Source organism: Rhamphochromis sp. 'chilingali' (genome assembly GCF_963969265.1).
Source record: "Rhamphochromis sp. 'chilingali' genome assembly, chromosome: 1".
In the NCBI taxonomy this organism is placed as follows: Eukaryota; Metazoa; Chordata; class Actinopteri; order Cichliformes; family Cichlidae; genus Rhamphochromis; species Rhamphochromis sp. 'chilingali'.
The window spans coordinates 6,602,144-6,615,953 of NC_137929.1; the positions used below are offsets into that span (position 1 = coordinate 6,602,144).

The 13,810-nt window shown below is 42.4% G+C and overlaps 1 protein-coding gene across 7 annotated transcripts in view; it reads left to right on the forward strand.

The window, feature by feature from the left end:
- The window catches only part of LOC308397978 (uncharacterized protein), a 339,745-nt gene that overhangs the window by 309,665 nt on the left and 16,270 nt on the right, over positions 1–13,810 (forward strand). Inside the window, exon 1 of one of the 7 annotated variants that reach the window (XM_080884316.1) lies at positions 5,325–5,510. The exons of the other annotated variants lie outside the window; for them this stretch is intronic. The gene's annotated coding sequence lies outside the window, so the exon portion shown is untranslated. Of the gene's footprint in view, positions 1–5,324; positions 5,511–13,810 lie in introns of those variants that run through there. 7 annotated transcript variants of the gene reach the window in all.

Consider the following 13,810-nt stretch of genomic DNA (forward strand, 5'->3'; position numbering starts at 1 on the left):
GCTGCGTCCAGATGAACAGAAGCAACAGACTCACTTTCCTGGATGATTGAGATGCATCAAGACTTCATTGTGTGTTACTTCTCATTCAGCACAGACACATTATTCCTGTTAGGTCATGTCAGCTGTCACTCAGTACAAGCACAACTGTGAACAACACAAACTTCTCTTCAATGTGTCACAGAAACACTAAGTGTGAGAGCCTGTATGACACACAGGACAGACTGTAAGCTCTGCTGGCTGCACAGCACTTTGTAGCAGTTTTCCAACATGTCCTCCACCCGTGATGTCAGTGGTGGGACCCCAGTCACAGCACTCAGCACCACCTCCTTTAAATGTATTTTATAGCAGTTCCTCCCGTTACTCGGTGCAACGCTTCTTAAATGTGTTTTTGCAGGATAAAACACAGCAGGTGGTGTAGAGAGGACGTCAGCTGACGGAGCAGAGGGAGGCAGACTGTGGATAAATGACAGAGTGAGAGGAGAGCAACCATGACAGAAGCACAGGTGTGGCAGATAGAAGTGGCTTTATAGACACTTATTGTCAGTCCTCGTGCATGCTGTGGAAATAAGTGTCTGTGTCATGAGGTGACATGTGAGCTTATCTTTGGTCAATAAAGCTGAACGACCAGTTTTCACTTTGCTTGTTACGCTTGTTTAGTGACGTCTGGGTTTCTGTGGAGCCCGAATTTTGATGAGTTCTGGTGAAATCATCTGAGATCATCTGAGCATCGGTGAAGAGTCAGCAGAGAAAGTGTGGGACAGAAGTTTGCTTTGGACACATGGACTGAAATCAAAAAGTAACAAACAGGATTTCCAATGGACAGTATGGAGAAGTGAAAGTACACAAAGGCTGTGCTGGAACACGTGTGTTACACTTTTTGACAGCTGAGAACAAAACACAATATTTTGCATCATCTCTGCAGTGTCTCTTCTTTCCTCTGCTGTTGTGCTTTTAGCTCCAAACTGTTTCAAATGGTTTGTCAGCAAGCTGACCTCTGACCTCTGCAGTACTAACTCCTGACCCGTACAAAGAGCGGGCGTTTCTGACCTTTGACCTGCAGCTGTATGTCTCTCAGTCTCAGTTCTTCTCTCCGTCACTGATGGAGCAGGTGTAGTTGCTGCTGACAGTCAGTCGTTTGTTTTCTCAGAGTGAGGCTGAAGTCTGAACTGTTCAGAGCATCAGGTCTCATCAACGTGCGCTGCTGTAACGCCGCTTTGTCCTCTGAGATCACCAGGTATGAAACCTGAGTGCTGACAGAGCAGCATGTTCCCCCTCATTCACCTCCACCACCACAGCCAAGGCATGCTGGGAAACTGAGGACACACAGACGGAGAACTGAAGTGTCTGCTGTGTGTTCATCTCAGAGTCCTCACAGGTGACACATTAGCTCCAGAACACCAAGCCAGGTGTTTGAAGCCTGACAGGGATTCTTCCCATCCAGAGGGAGGATTTAGCTGCACAACAATGAACATTAGTGTGTAGTTTAGAAACACAGACTGTGCCTGCACTGCATCTAGTGAAGAAAAGTGTTACTGCGAGAGAACGAGGCTCCTTTAAAGCAGCTGATATTAAGGTTGAAAAATCAACAATAAGCTGATGTAATCAACGTTTCACAAAATGGTCAGCAGCTAAAATCTGGAGCCGTTCTTTGGTGGTAATTAACAGTTTGTTCTTGTTAGCTAATTATGTAATTAAAGGTAGCAGCAGAAGCCTTGTGTTGAAAGCCCATTCACTCACACATTCACACAGTATGTGTGTGTCTGTGTTACACTGTGGACATCCCTTCTGTTGGAGCGCCATCTTGTGGCAGGTTTAAGAAATGTTCTTCTTGTAAATCCAAACTGATGCACCTCCATAGCAGACTGTGGAGGCTTTCAGTGACATGAAGACTTGATTTATACTGTCATATTCTCCTGTTACACAAAGCACAGCACGCTGAACATGGATGAACTGAAACTCCCAGCATCTGACTGAGGAAAAGCACAAATCATTCTCACACTGACTCCTGCTTGATTTTAGATTTGCTTTCAAATCCTCACACTTTCATATGAAGCACTAAATGGGCTCCAGACTGTTTATCTCAGCTTCCTGTCAAACACACTGCTGCTCACACCGAGGCTCAGTTTACTCCTCCAGCCTGGCTTAACCTGCTGTCTGTTAAAAACAGTCCCACACTCCTCTGTTTAATCCTTCTGATCAGACTCTTTGATTTTGTATTGTTTTTACCTGAAGTTGTGTTTTTGACATGGTTCTGTCTGTGAAATAAAGCTCACACACACACTGCTACAGTCCTTCATACACTTAGAAACGAAGCTGCTCCTTTCCTCAGTGCTGACACATAAAGAAGAGTTGCTTTTATATCCAACACGTCTCTGTTCCAGAAAACAGCTTCAGCAGCCTCTGAGTCTGAACTTGGAGTTGGTTATAAGCCACAGGCCTGTGTGCACAGCAATGAGGAAATATAATGCAGTAAGTGAAACATGGATGTGTGGAACAGATTATCCCAAAGGTTGATTCTGTTCATCTGGACGTTCTCAGTGAAACATTTGGTCTCTCGGTCAGGTGACTCCTTTAGTCTCAGCTGACTGCAGGTTTCCAAACCTTTGTCACTGGATCACTCACTTCATCTCCAACGTGTCCCTGACACAGACAGCTGGAGCCGTTACAGCAAAATCATTGATCATCGTTTTTAGAACATTAGCTGGTGTTGGTGGGCAGGCTAGCAGTGCTAATTGTTAGCACTAGTTCTGCTGCTCTCCCTTTGTCTCTGTTATTGTTGGCCTTTAGTGAACAATAGAAAGTGTCTTCATGAGACTGTTGCCTAATGTTCAAATGTAGATAACACCACCTGCACCAACCTGTTACACAGCACAACCCTCTGGTGTAGCTTTGGCTGGAGCACATATTGGCAGCTCCAGTGACATCACCACTCCATGGTGACATCATCTCTACAGACTGTGGCTGTTACATATCCTCACCTGGTAATAATAAGACTGTCCTCAGCTGCACACAGCTCCAAGATGAACAAACTGAAGTAAATACAAATTAGAGTTACGATAGATTGAAATCTTGTAATCAGAGCTAATTCTTAGTGAAACTCTCACAACATCATATCATGATCCTGGGTTAGTGTCTCGGTCTCAGATCACAACATCAGCACAGGCTTGGCTTGGGTGAGGTATTGAGTGGTTCTTGTCCATGACAGCTGCAGGTACAGTGCCATCAGCCATGCTGCACCACATGTCTGCCCAGGAACATTAGTGTGGCTGAGTCTCATGTAAACATTGTGCTAAAGTGGTGGGAAAGTGGCTGCAAGCTGGCTGCACTGTGTCCAATACTCTCAGTATGATATCCACAAACCTCTGAGTGTCACAGAGTGGGCCTGTGCTCAGCTCACTGTGCCCCATTCAATTCTACTTGCATAGTTTTACAAGTAAAATTAAATATACAAGTTGCTCAATGATAAGTTATTGTAGTAACAACTAAGTCCATGGTCATTATTTGTTAATAGTAGCTTAAAGCTTCTGCACCAATCATGGAGCACCAGGTTTAGAGCATGTGGATCTACAAAAGTAAGTCCCAGTAAGATGGGCTGAGCCTTACATACTAGAAGAAACATGTCATTCCCAGCAGATGAAGCGCCCTTTAAAGCAGGATCTCACTTTAAACCTAAAGAACTTGCTATGAGCATGCAGTGCATTCATGGTTATTATTCATACGATTGTGGGGAGCTAATAAAGTGCAACTATCACATTACATTTTATTATTAAATTGTTGTTAACAATCCCTTCACTTCTGCTTATCTAATTCATGGTTGCAGGATGGCTGACAGCTTCCATTAGGCAGGCGGTAATGTCCATTCTGGCCACAGTGCAACCCACAATGTGTAACTGACACTATTATATTGCATTATGTCACATTGTTACATCTTTTTAATAAATGATGACAGTCAGCTGAATTTGCTGCCCCCTTGGTGGAGGACATCAGGATCAGCAGCTCCATCACAAACACCACAGAAGAAGAACAACACTGGATCAGATTATCTGGACGTGTTTGACAGGGACAGTGTTCATGTTCATGGACATCAGGACAAAAACAGACGATGGAAACCTGCCAGATTTGAGCTAAACTGCTCGTTTCCATGTGTAGTCCCTGGGAGGTCACATGACCAACAAAGACACCCAAGCTGTGTCCCAAAACGTCGGCTGCATCCTCCGGAGGCCGCATTTGAAGGCCGATGACGTCACAGCCAGGCGACCAAGGCTGTCCCGATTCCTCGACTCCTTCAAATGCGTCCTTCATTCCCCCGAGTTTGAAGGATGGGTCGGGTGTGTCCTTCGTGGCCCACCATATCCCAGAATTCATAGCGCGGCCCAGCCAAATTTCAGCTGCCAACAATGGCGGCCGCTACTAAGTTTTAAAATTTAACGAAGGAGCACTACTTACTTACAATGAATTCCTTACACTATATAATTTTCCCGTCAGTGTTGGGGAATTCTCAATGGTGCTTGGTGCCATACCCTCAGGGACTTTAATGTTATATAAAAACACTGACAGCTCAATATCTGCCTCAGTCACTCTCCCTGATCCAGCTGAGTCAGCAGTGGGAAAAATCTGCTTTTCACAGGAACTTGGTAACAGCAATAAGAGAATACGTAGTTTATTCCAAGAAGATATCATGTCTCTCCCATATATAGAATATCTTACTGGAACCGACATGTTCCAGATATCACCTGGAAGACAGTCTGGATGATCCCATAAATATCTAATTGTGAACAAGGTGAAGGAAATCTCATATAAAATTCTTCATAAATGTGACCCAGCCAGTCACTATATGGTAACATTTAAAAGAGACATCAATACTAATTGAACTTTCTGTGGGGATCATCCAGAAACTGTGGCACATCTCTTTTGGTTCCTCTACACAGAGATTCTGGAAGAATTTAGCAGTTTTGTTATTGTCCATATTTTAAGGGAGTTTTCTTTACGATGGGAAAATGTTTTATTCTTTTTCTTTAAGTTCCCCAGGAAGAATGATAAATGTTTTTTTATAAAAAATTTGTTAATACTTTTAGCTATTTTATATCCATAAATGTAAGTTTATTAATAAAACACCATATTTCTGCCTTTTTATAAGGATATGAATTGTACATACAATCAATTTCAGACTCAACCAACAAAAAGCCTCTCAGAACAATATTTATATGTTGATTTTTTTCGCCTACTCATATCATAATTTTTTTACTCCTGGTTCTGTATGTTCATGTTCTGTTCTTTTGTAAACTTCATCTGTTTGTATGTTGTATACTCATTGTGTTTCAATAAAGTTCGATTTAAAAAAAGGTACGTTCTAAACGAAGCTTCAGACGTCACTGATCACGTGACTCTGGCCAAACGAATCAAGCCTCGACACGGTGCTTCTGAAGCAGCGCGTTGATCTTTCTGACACACGCACCGGAGCGTCAGCTTCAAGCGGACCATCACTACCTCTCACATCTAAAGGTGTCAAGGTAACTTTGAACTGAGTTCAGTCAATCTGGAGTTTTTCCAAGTTTTCTGTTGCTCTCTGTGAGAGAAGAGCGTTAAAGGCGGGGCTCTCCAGAGTCCAGCAAAACAGGAAACCACAGCTGGGTGTGTGTAAGTGTGCAAACCAATAGAATGCATCGTGGTGGGGGGGGCATCACGGGCATTGGCAAGAAAAAAATAAAATAATCGGTCGTACCCATGCTTCCCCGACGTCATGCCAGCGCATATTGGGAAATTCGTAGGCACCGATCGGTTTTCTATCAGCCATTTGCTGGGAGTAAGGGCGCCCTCCGTTTGCGAGGTGCGCCTGCTGCTGGCGGCACAGGGAGGAGAGGGCGGGGCGGCGGGGAGTCTCTGGCTGGCTGGAGCGGCATCTAATAACCAACTCGCAAAACAAAATAAAAACAACAAACAGATATTATGATACAGACTTATAATCTGCACTGATGTTTTTTCTAAATTCTATAAAGTGAGCGCGAGAGCCCTCGGTGCGCCTGCGCGCTGCTGAAGTCAAAGTAAACTTTATTGTCATCTCCGCTACAGACAGTCCAGCATATAGAGAGACGAGACGACGAGGCTGCAGTTACAGCGGTGCAAGTAAACAAACAATAAATATAAGAAGAGTAAGAAAATAAATCTACACTTTAGGACTCGGGGTAAAGGATCAATAACAATTTAAATTTATAATTTACAGTTTGATGATTTAAAGTCTCACACAACCCGTCAAAAGGGGCGGGGCCGGCTGCTTCCAAGTAGAGCACATTTCATTTATAATGATGTAAATCCAAGCCCATCATGGATTCACGATCTGAATCCTGGGTTGTGTGAAATCCCAGAAATCAACCTTAGACAAAGTGAATCTGTGAACTAAGGTGTAGGTCTGTTAGGCAGGGCCGTGCAGAGAGGTTTAAAGGGGCGGGTGCTCAAAGTTAAAAAGGGGCACATTGAACCAGGCTGAATAACAACAACACACTTTCATCAAGAGTCTAATATGGGCAACAAGGCAAAGCAAACGTAGCCGATGCTTTACCTGATGGGTACAATGTTGCTGTTGAGGGGTTGCTGTGGATAGTGCTGGAGGGCAGGCAGGGCTGGACTGGGACAAAAAATCGGCCCGGGCATTTTGACTGGAGACCGGCCCACCAAAAATGTGACGTCATTCATGGATAAAACCGCAAAGGATTCTGGGAACTTTTGACAAGCGGTACTAGCGCATGCAGGCTTTCAATTGAACTCAGTTACACAGCGATAAAAAGAAACACAAAAAATGGCAAGAAGCTGCTGTATTATTAACTGCAATAGCCGGTGTTGTGCCAAAAAGTGATTGTCTGCCAAAAACTGATTTCCGGTATTTGCAAAGAAACTGATTGCTCGTATTTAAATTGCTATAAATAACTTGTTGGGCTATAATATGTGAAACATATGTCAAATGCATCCCTCATGGATGACATAAAGTCATACTGAGCTACAAACAACATTAGTGTAACAAGGTAGAAGCCGCAATCAGTCTTTGGCAGTGACTTTTATATAACCTTTATTTATGCGGTAAAAAAAATCTAATTAACATTAAAAATGTATTTTGTAAGAAGTAGTTGGACAGCAGAAATGGCTCAAATATTACAATTATTTTTCCACTACTAATTAATTACCGTTGAGCTCAAAGGTTATATTAATACACGGTTAACGAATGTGTATTTATGAAGACGATTTGTGAGACGAACAAAGGTAAACTTACCTTTGTTCGTACGATGGTCTTTCGGTGCATTTCAAGGTCCTGTACCCATCCGTCAGTAAACTGTACCTGGGCTTGTTGCAGTGACCTGAAGTTACTAAACTTCATGAGTGTATGCACTCACTCCAAGAACCGTATAATTATAAATCTGAGCGTGGTGAAAGTTGGGCAGCACGCTGACGTCTTTTGTCCCTCTGTGTGCTCGTAAGGGTCTGACCCTTTCACTCCTTTGATTTTTCCTCGTATCTTTTCTTTGTCTTTTCGTCGAGTCTGTCTTTGTACGGACCGGCATTGTTCTCCGTCGTTTTGTACATACCTTTTTTGTGCGGCAAAGAAAAATCAAGAAGGTATTGGAACCGGAGAATGAACGTTTTGCGGTGCTGCAATTGCAAATGCTTGTATTTGATGCGGTACTTGGATTGTTTTGCCACGAGTTCCCGGCATGCAATGCGCAAAGTCACGTGGTCTGTCAATCGCTATAGGAAAAACCATAAAGCCTTTGCATGAAAACAACTGCTTTGATGTACACTGCCTTGTTGGTATATATGTATCAATCTAATAAAGTTAAACCTACACCATTCTCCCTATTCGGTATTTTAAACAGTACATAGCGGAAACAAAAAGACTGCTTGGTAGAGTTAACCTCCTGAACTATCTACAACACATGGTAGAAACCTGAAATTAAGACCAAGAACACTAGAGGTGAGACATGATCATTAATTAATATTAAAATTAATAAATGACAGATTTAGGGATATTTTCATAAAGTATTTATTTACCAAAACAATAGAAAACAGCATGGTAGCACAATATATTTTGTTAACACAGCAACCTTTAAATATGAAAGGAGACAGAGAAAGAAAGGTGAGAAAGAAGAATAAGAATAACACTTAATTGAGTTTTTGATGGCATTTTACACACAGTACTAATACAGTATCTAGAAAATATGGGAAAATACTGGCATCATATACAGTACTTACTTCTGAAGAAATTATATGGGACCCTGAAAAACAGGACACAAGTGAAAGGACAAAGAACTGTGAATGGCAATTGATGGACTTGCTCAGATGATCACAGTACTGGCATCTTTATTCCAGAAAGGAATTAGAGAAATCATATACACTAGTACTTACGTTGATGAACTTAAAAAGTTGAATGGTCTCGAACCTCTTAAACAAACAATGTATGATCAGACCCTGACAAACAGGACAGAAAGGAATAAAGATTAGATGAATATTAAAATCTATAAAGGACAGATTATGATTGAATTGTATCACCAAAGACTATTCACTCATCAATAAAAGGTCACCTACAACACTTCCACAGCAGCAACACTGAACATATCTTAAGACATGGAAACCTTTATGAAGTGAAAGGACAGTGAAGGTTGAGAAAGAATTGTACTTAATAGATTTTTTCAGACGATGACAGTACTGGTATGCTTACTCTAGAAAAATGGTTGAATCATATTCCATATAGTACTTACTTAAAATGAACACACTTCAGTCCTCCTAAAATGACTGACAGCATCTGAAATGAAACAATGACAGATTAAGACTGTAAGAATATATGTTTATAAATGCCTAATACTCCAATCTCATATTTATTCTATCTATTAAGATGGACAAATTCTAAGCATTTACCAATCACTTGACTTGTTTGAAGTGAAGGTAGATACTAAACGTATTCATTTAGGCAATAACAATAAAGCTGAATTTAATATTAACAATAGATAATTAGGAATGTTTTGCTCATTTTTATTTCACCTCACCAGGTTACAAAAGGAGCTTTCTCAGCAGGTCACTCTTCTCAGCTACCCTGTCAATGACCATGTCAGAGTCCAATGACATGAGAATGTCCTTTTCAGTGGCCATCAGCATAAACATCTCCAGCTTGTTTGCAGACAGGCTGCTTCGGAGTCTGCTTTTAATGAACTTGAGTGTAGAGAATGTTCTTTCACAGGCAACCTGAGTGAGGGAGAGGGTCAGCAGGTACTTGTATGCCAGCCCAAGGAGACGATAGGCATCAGACAGCATGTTGAACCGCCTGAGTATTTGATAGCAGCACAGTGGGCAATTTTTGCAAGAACCACAGCTTTCGGTCACAATTTCACTTTCTTCGTCCCATTCTTCAGATCTGTCCTTTGCTGTTCTGGTCGTGTACTCATCTACATGTGATGTCTTAAGCCTTTCCCACTGTTCAGCAAAACGTTTCAGTTCTGACTGAAGGTTATTAACTGTAGCCCTGCTGTCAAATTTAAGTAGACAGGCGCTGAGGTTCTGAAATGCATTACTTGGAAGAGAAACTGTTCTGACCTGGCTAAACTTCCTGGGGTCCAACCATGCCAAATCGGCAAGAAGAGGGCCATGTATGACAAATTGTCTGTGGATTGCTTCAATAACTGTCCAGGATGATGTTGTGCACTTTCACCTCATATGATTTCTCAGCATTGATTTGCAACTCATCTTCAGGCATCTCTCCGGCCATGCCTTTTCTCCTTTTGGCTCTCTTTTTAGGTAGTTCAGCCTCCACTTCCATGTCTGTGTTGTTCTCCCTCTCCTCTAGTTTTTGATTTGTCTGTTTCACAAATGTGTCTGCAGCTGTCTTCACAGTTGGAAAGTCCCTGGCAATACTTTTGAGGCCATCTTGTGTGGCAGTCACCATATGATGGGCAGAGAGAATGTCCATCCCCTTTGACTGGAGGTACTTTGACAGAGGAGTTGTTGCTCAAACACTCTAAGAAATATCTGTGCTGTTAACACAGTTTCATGCCTCTTTAAAGCCTCGTGCTTTGGCACAAACAGCTGGCTTTTCTTTTTCCCTCTTTTCAATGGCTTCCATCGTCAGCACTACATCAACGAAGAGGCCATCATCTGGTTTTCCAAAATGTCCAAAGATTTTCTGGAGGGCATCATGCTTGGCCCACCACCGTGTCTCACCTATTGGACTGAGGCGTCTGTGTCTTGTGTTTTCGGTTTGTTTCTCCCACAGATTAACCCTGTGATAGGACTCCTTGATGAACACAGCTATGTCATTAAGTAAATTAAAGAGTGATCCACTTTCAATGACACTTTGTGTTATGTCAGCAATCACAAGATTAAGTATGTGTGCATAGCACCACACATGAACATGAGTTGGAGACTGGGCAGTCATAAGTGCTGAAAAGCCTTTGTACTGGCCCTGCATATTTGAAGCACCATCTGTTGCATTCCCAATGCACATGGCCTTGTCTAGATTCAGATGCTCTAAAACTCCGGAAAGCAAGTTTACAAAGTACTGCCCCGTGGATGCTTCGCACCTCACTATGGAGACAAGCCTCTCCTGCACAGACTCAGTAACATACCTGATGATTACTGAACACTGATCATAACCTGTGATGTCTTGGGTTGTGTCTAGCTGAACAGAAAACATCCCAGCTTTCTGGACATCACTGGCGATGCTCTCTTGAAGGAGATGGCCAAGTGCATCAATCACTGAGTTGACAGTTGTTTTGGAGAGTAGGGTGATGAGAGATCCTCTACCTCTTGATCCACTGGTCTGATACAACTTCTTGCTTTTTTCAATGCAGTCATTCAAATGTTCTCCAAGGCACATATCATACTTGCCTAATAACACAATCAGTTCCAGAAAGTTACCATGATCGATGGTGTTATCACCTAAAGTGTATGCAGCCTCATTCTCCACATGCCTATAGCTGAGTCCCCTCTTCCCAAGTACTTTGATCACATCCACTATACGCTCTAAAACTTGCCGTCTCTTTTTCACTTGTGCTCTGTGAGCTGACAACTGACTGCCAGCAAACAAGCTCCTGATGTTGCCTTTTGAGCACCTTAAGAAAAAAGCTTCAGCACAGGTCTGGTGTGTATTGCTCTTTTCATGCTCCTCTGTGCGCAGATGTATATGTCACCAGTCACTCATGCCTGTTATAAATGTGCTGGTGTCAGTCAGCCTTGCAAATGCCAGACACACAAAGCAGAACAATAAATGGCGTTCTTTGCAATAAGTAAGCCACTTCCTGTTGGTGCCATCTTTACAGCTGAACACCCTCATCACAACTGCACTGCTACTGTTCTGCTGTGGGTGGTAATCTAAGAAGGCCTGTAATATGGCAGGTTCAGGGCGAGCAAAGTAATCGATGCCCTGGCTCTCACTCTCCTGCTCTTCCATCTCTCTCTCTCCTGCTCTTCCATCTCTCTCTCTCCTGCTCTTCCATCTCTCTCTCTCCTGCTCTTCCATCTCTCTCTCTTGCTCTTCCATCTCTCTCTCTCCTGCTCTTCCATCTCTCTCTCCTGCTCTTCCATCTTTCTCTCTTGCTCTTCCATCTTTCTCTCTTGCTCTTCCATCTTTCTCTCTTGCTCTTCCATCTCTCTCTCCTGCTCTTCCATCTCTCTCTTGCTCTTCCATCTCTCTCTCTTGCTCTTCCATCTCTCTCTCTTGCTCTTCCATCTCTCTCTCTTGCTCTTTTATTTCTCTCTCTTGCTCCATCTCTCTCTGCTGCTCTTCTGTCTCTCTCTCTTGCTCTTTTATTTCTCTCTCTTGCTCTTCCATCTCTCTCTCTTGCTCTTCCATCTCTCTCTCTTGCTCTTTTATTTCTCTCTCTTGCTCTTCCATCTCTCTCTCTTGCTCTTCCATCTCTCTCTCTTGCTCTTCCATCTCTCTCTCTTGCTCTTCCATCTCTCTCTCTTGCTCTTTTATTTCTCTCTCTTGCTCCATCTCTCTCTGCTGCTCTTCTGTCTCTCTCTCTTGCTCTTTTATTTCTCTCTCTTGCTCTTCCATCTCTCTCTCTTGCTCTTCCATCTCTCTCTCTTGCTCTTTTATTTCTCTCTGCTGCTCTTCTGTCTCTCTCTCTCTTGCTCTTCCATCTCTCTCTCTTGCTCTTCCATCTCTCTCTCTTGCTCTTCCATCTCTCTCTCTTGCTCCATCTCTCTCTCTTGCTCTTCCATCTCTCTCTCTTGCTCTTCCATCTCTCTCTGCTGCTCTTCTGTCTCCTCTGTCACAGACTTCTCCACTTTTGATGATAAATCAGCTGGTGCAACATGGATTGGCACAATTTGTTAAGACTTTGAGAAGTTTGAGAAACTAACCTTAAGCATAAAATAAAATTTACTATCAGTAACTTCATAGCACCCGCCCAGCAGTATATAAACTCCGTCATGCTAGTTACGCTGTACGAGTTATTCTAAGCGACTGTATAAAGTCACCACAACGAAAACAAACTACAACTAAAATTAGTTTCTATCTGACACAGATAGACAGCAGGTCATAACTTCTTACCTGAAGTTCAGTTCCTCTGCCACTATGACCGGCGGCCGCCTCGGGTCTCTCCTCCTCTTGCCTCCCCTTTCCTTCATCCACCTGCTGGCCTCCACCACTTGCTGATCTTGCTAAATCTATGGAAGCTGTGCCATAGCTACCACCAAACAATTCAGTAATTTTCACACATTTGGCAGCGTCTGCCTGAAGGGCTTGTTTCTTTTTGGCCCTAATTTTTTCGGCACCTCCTTTCCTTTTTTTGTTCTCCATTTTCTTTAGTTCGTCTATAAGATTGCTAAACAAGGGGGAGGGTGCATCCGACCTCCTCGGCTGTAATTGGTCCAGCCCAGAGTCGATCATGACCAATTCGCCAATCCAACGCCTTTCATCATTTATACCCTTCCCAAAAAAAACCAAAAAATCGCCAGCGGCCCACCGGGCAAGTGCCCGGTATGCACGATGGCCAGTCCAGCTATGAGGGCAGGGCTGTGTTGGTCTGAGACTGTAGACATTAAAAAGTCCACAGGAGAGATGGTAGCTGATTAAACAAGTGTCATGAGATAATAACAAAATGCAAAGATTGGTGACAGCGCTTGGAACCATAAGGCAACAAAAACTGTGAGAAATAATTTAGGCTCTGCCTGTGAATCACTCTTTGCTTCTCTTCTTCCTTCCATCCCATCATTTCATATATCACTCTGCACTTGCTGTCTATGTGAGAACAAGGCACAACTTGCTATTGCAATAAACTATAATCTAATTATCCACACCTAACAACTCCAGCACTTAATCTATAATAAAATGATGACAGAAAAATGTTATAGCCCTGCCTTTAGTAGCCTCACACAGCTCCTGCTGTTTCCTCCTCATGTCCTTACCAGCCATGTCTGCACAATGTTATATCATGAGTAATATTTTTTTTAAAAATCCATCTAAATAAAACACACACATGCACACACAGTGACATTTTAGACCTTCTTCAGAATACTGTATATACTGTGGGGATCACTGTGCTGATCCAGAATCCTTACATTATTATTTATTACTAGAGCTACAATAATAAAGCAAAGAGGAGGGGGAAGTAATAAATATGAAATAATGTATTTATGATGATTCCATTTGTTTCACTATCCACTCTGTGCAGGGCAAAGCTTATTACATTTTTAAACTGTAGAGATACAATCATTTTACTGCTGTAACATCCAAATGTTGTCTTATTTAAAATATAAATCTAATATAATCTGCTTCTTAATGTATGTTCTTTAAAATACAGCGTGTGTTTTTAATATATTATAATTA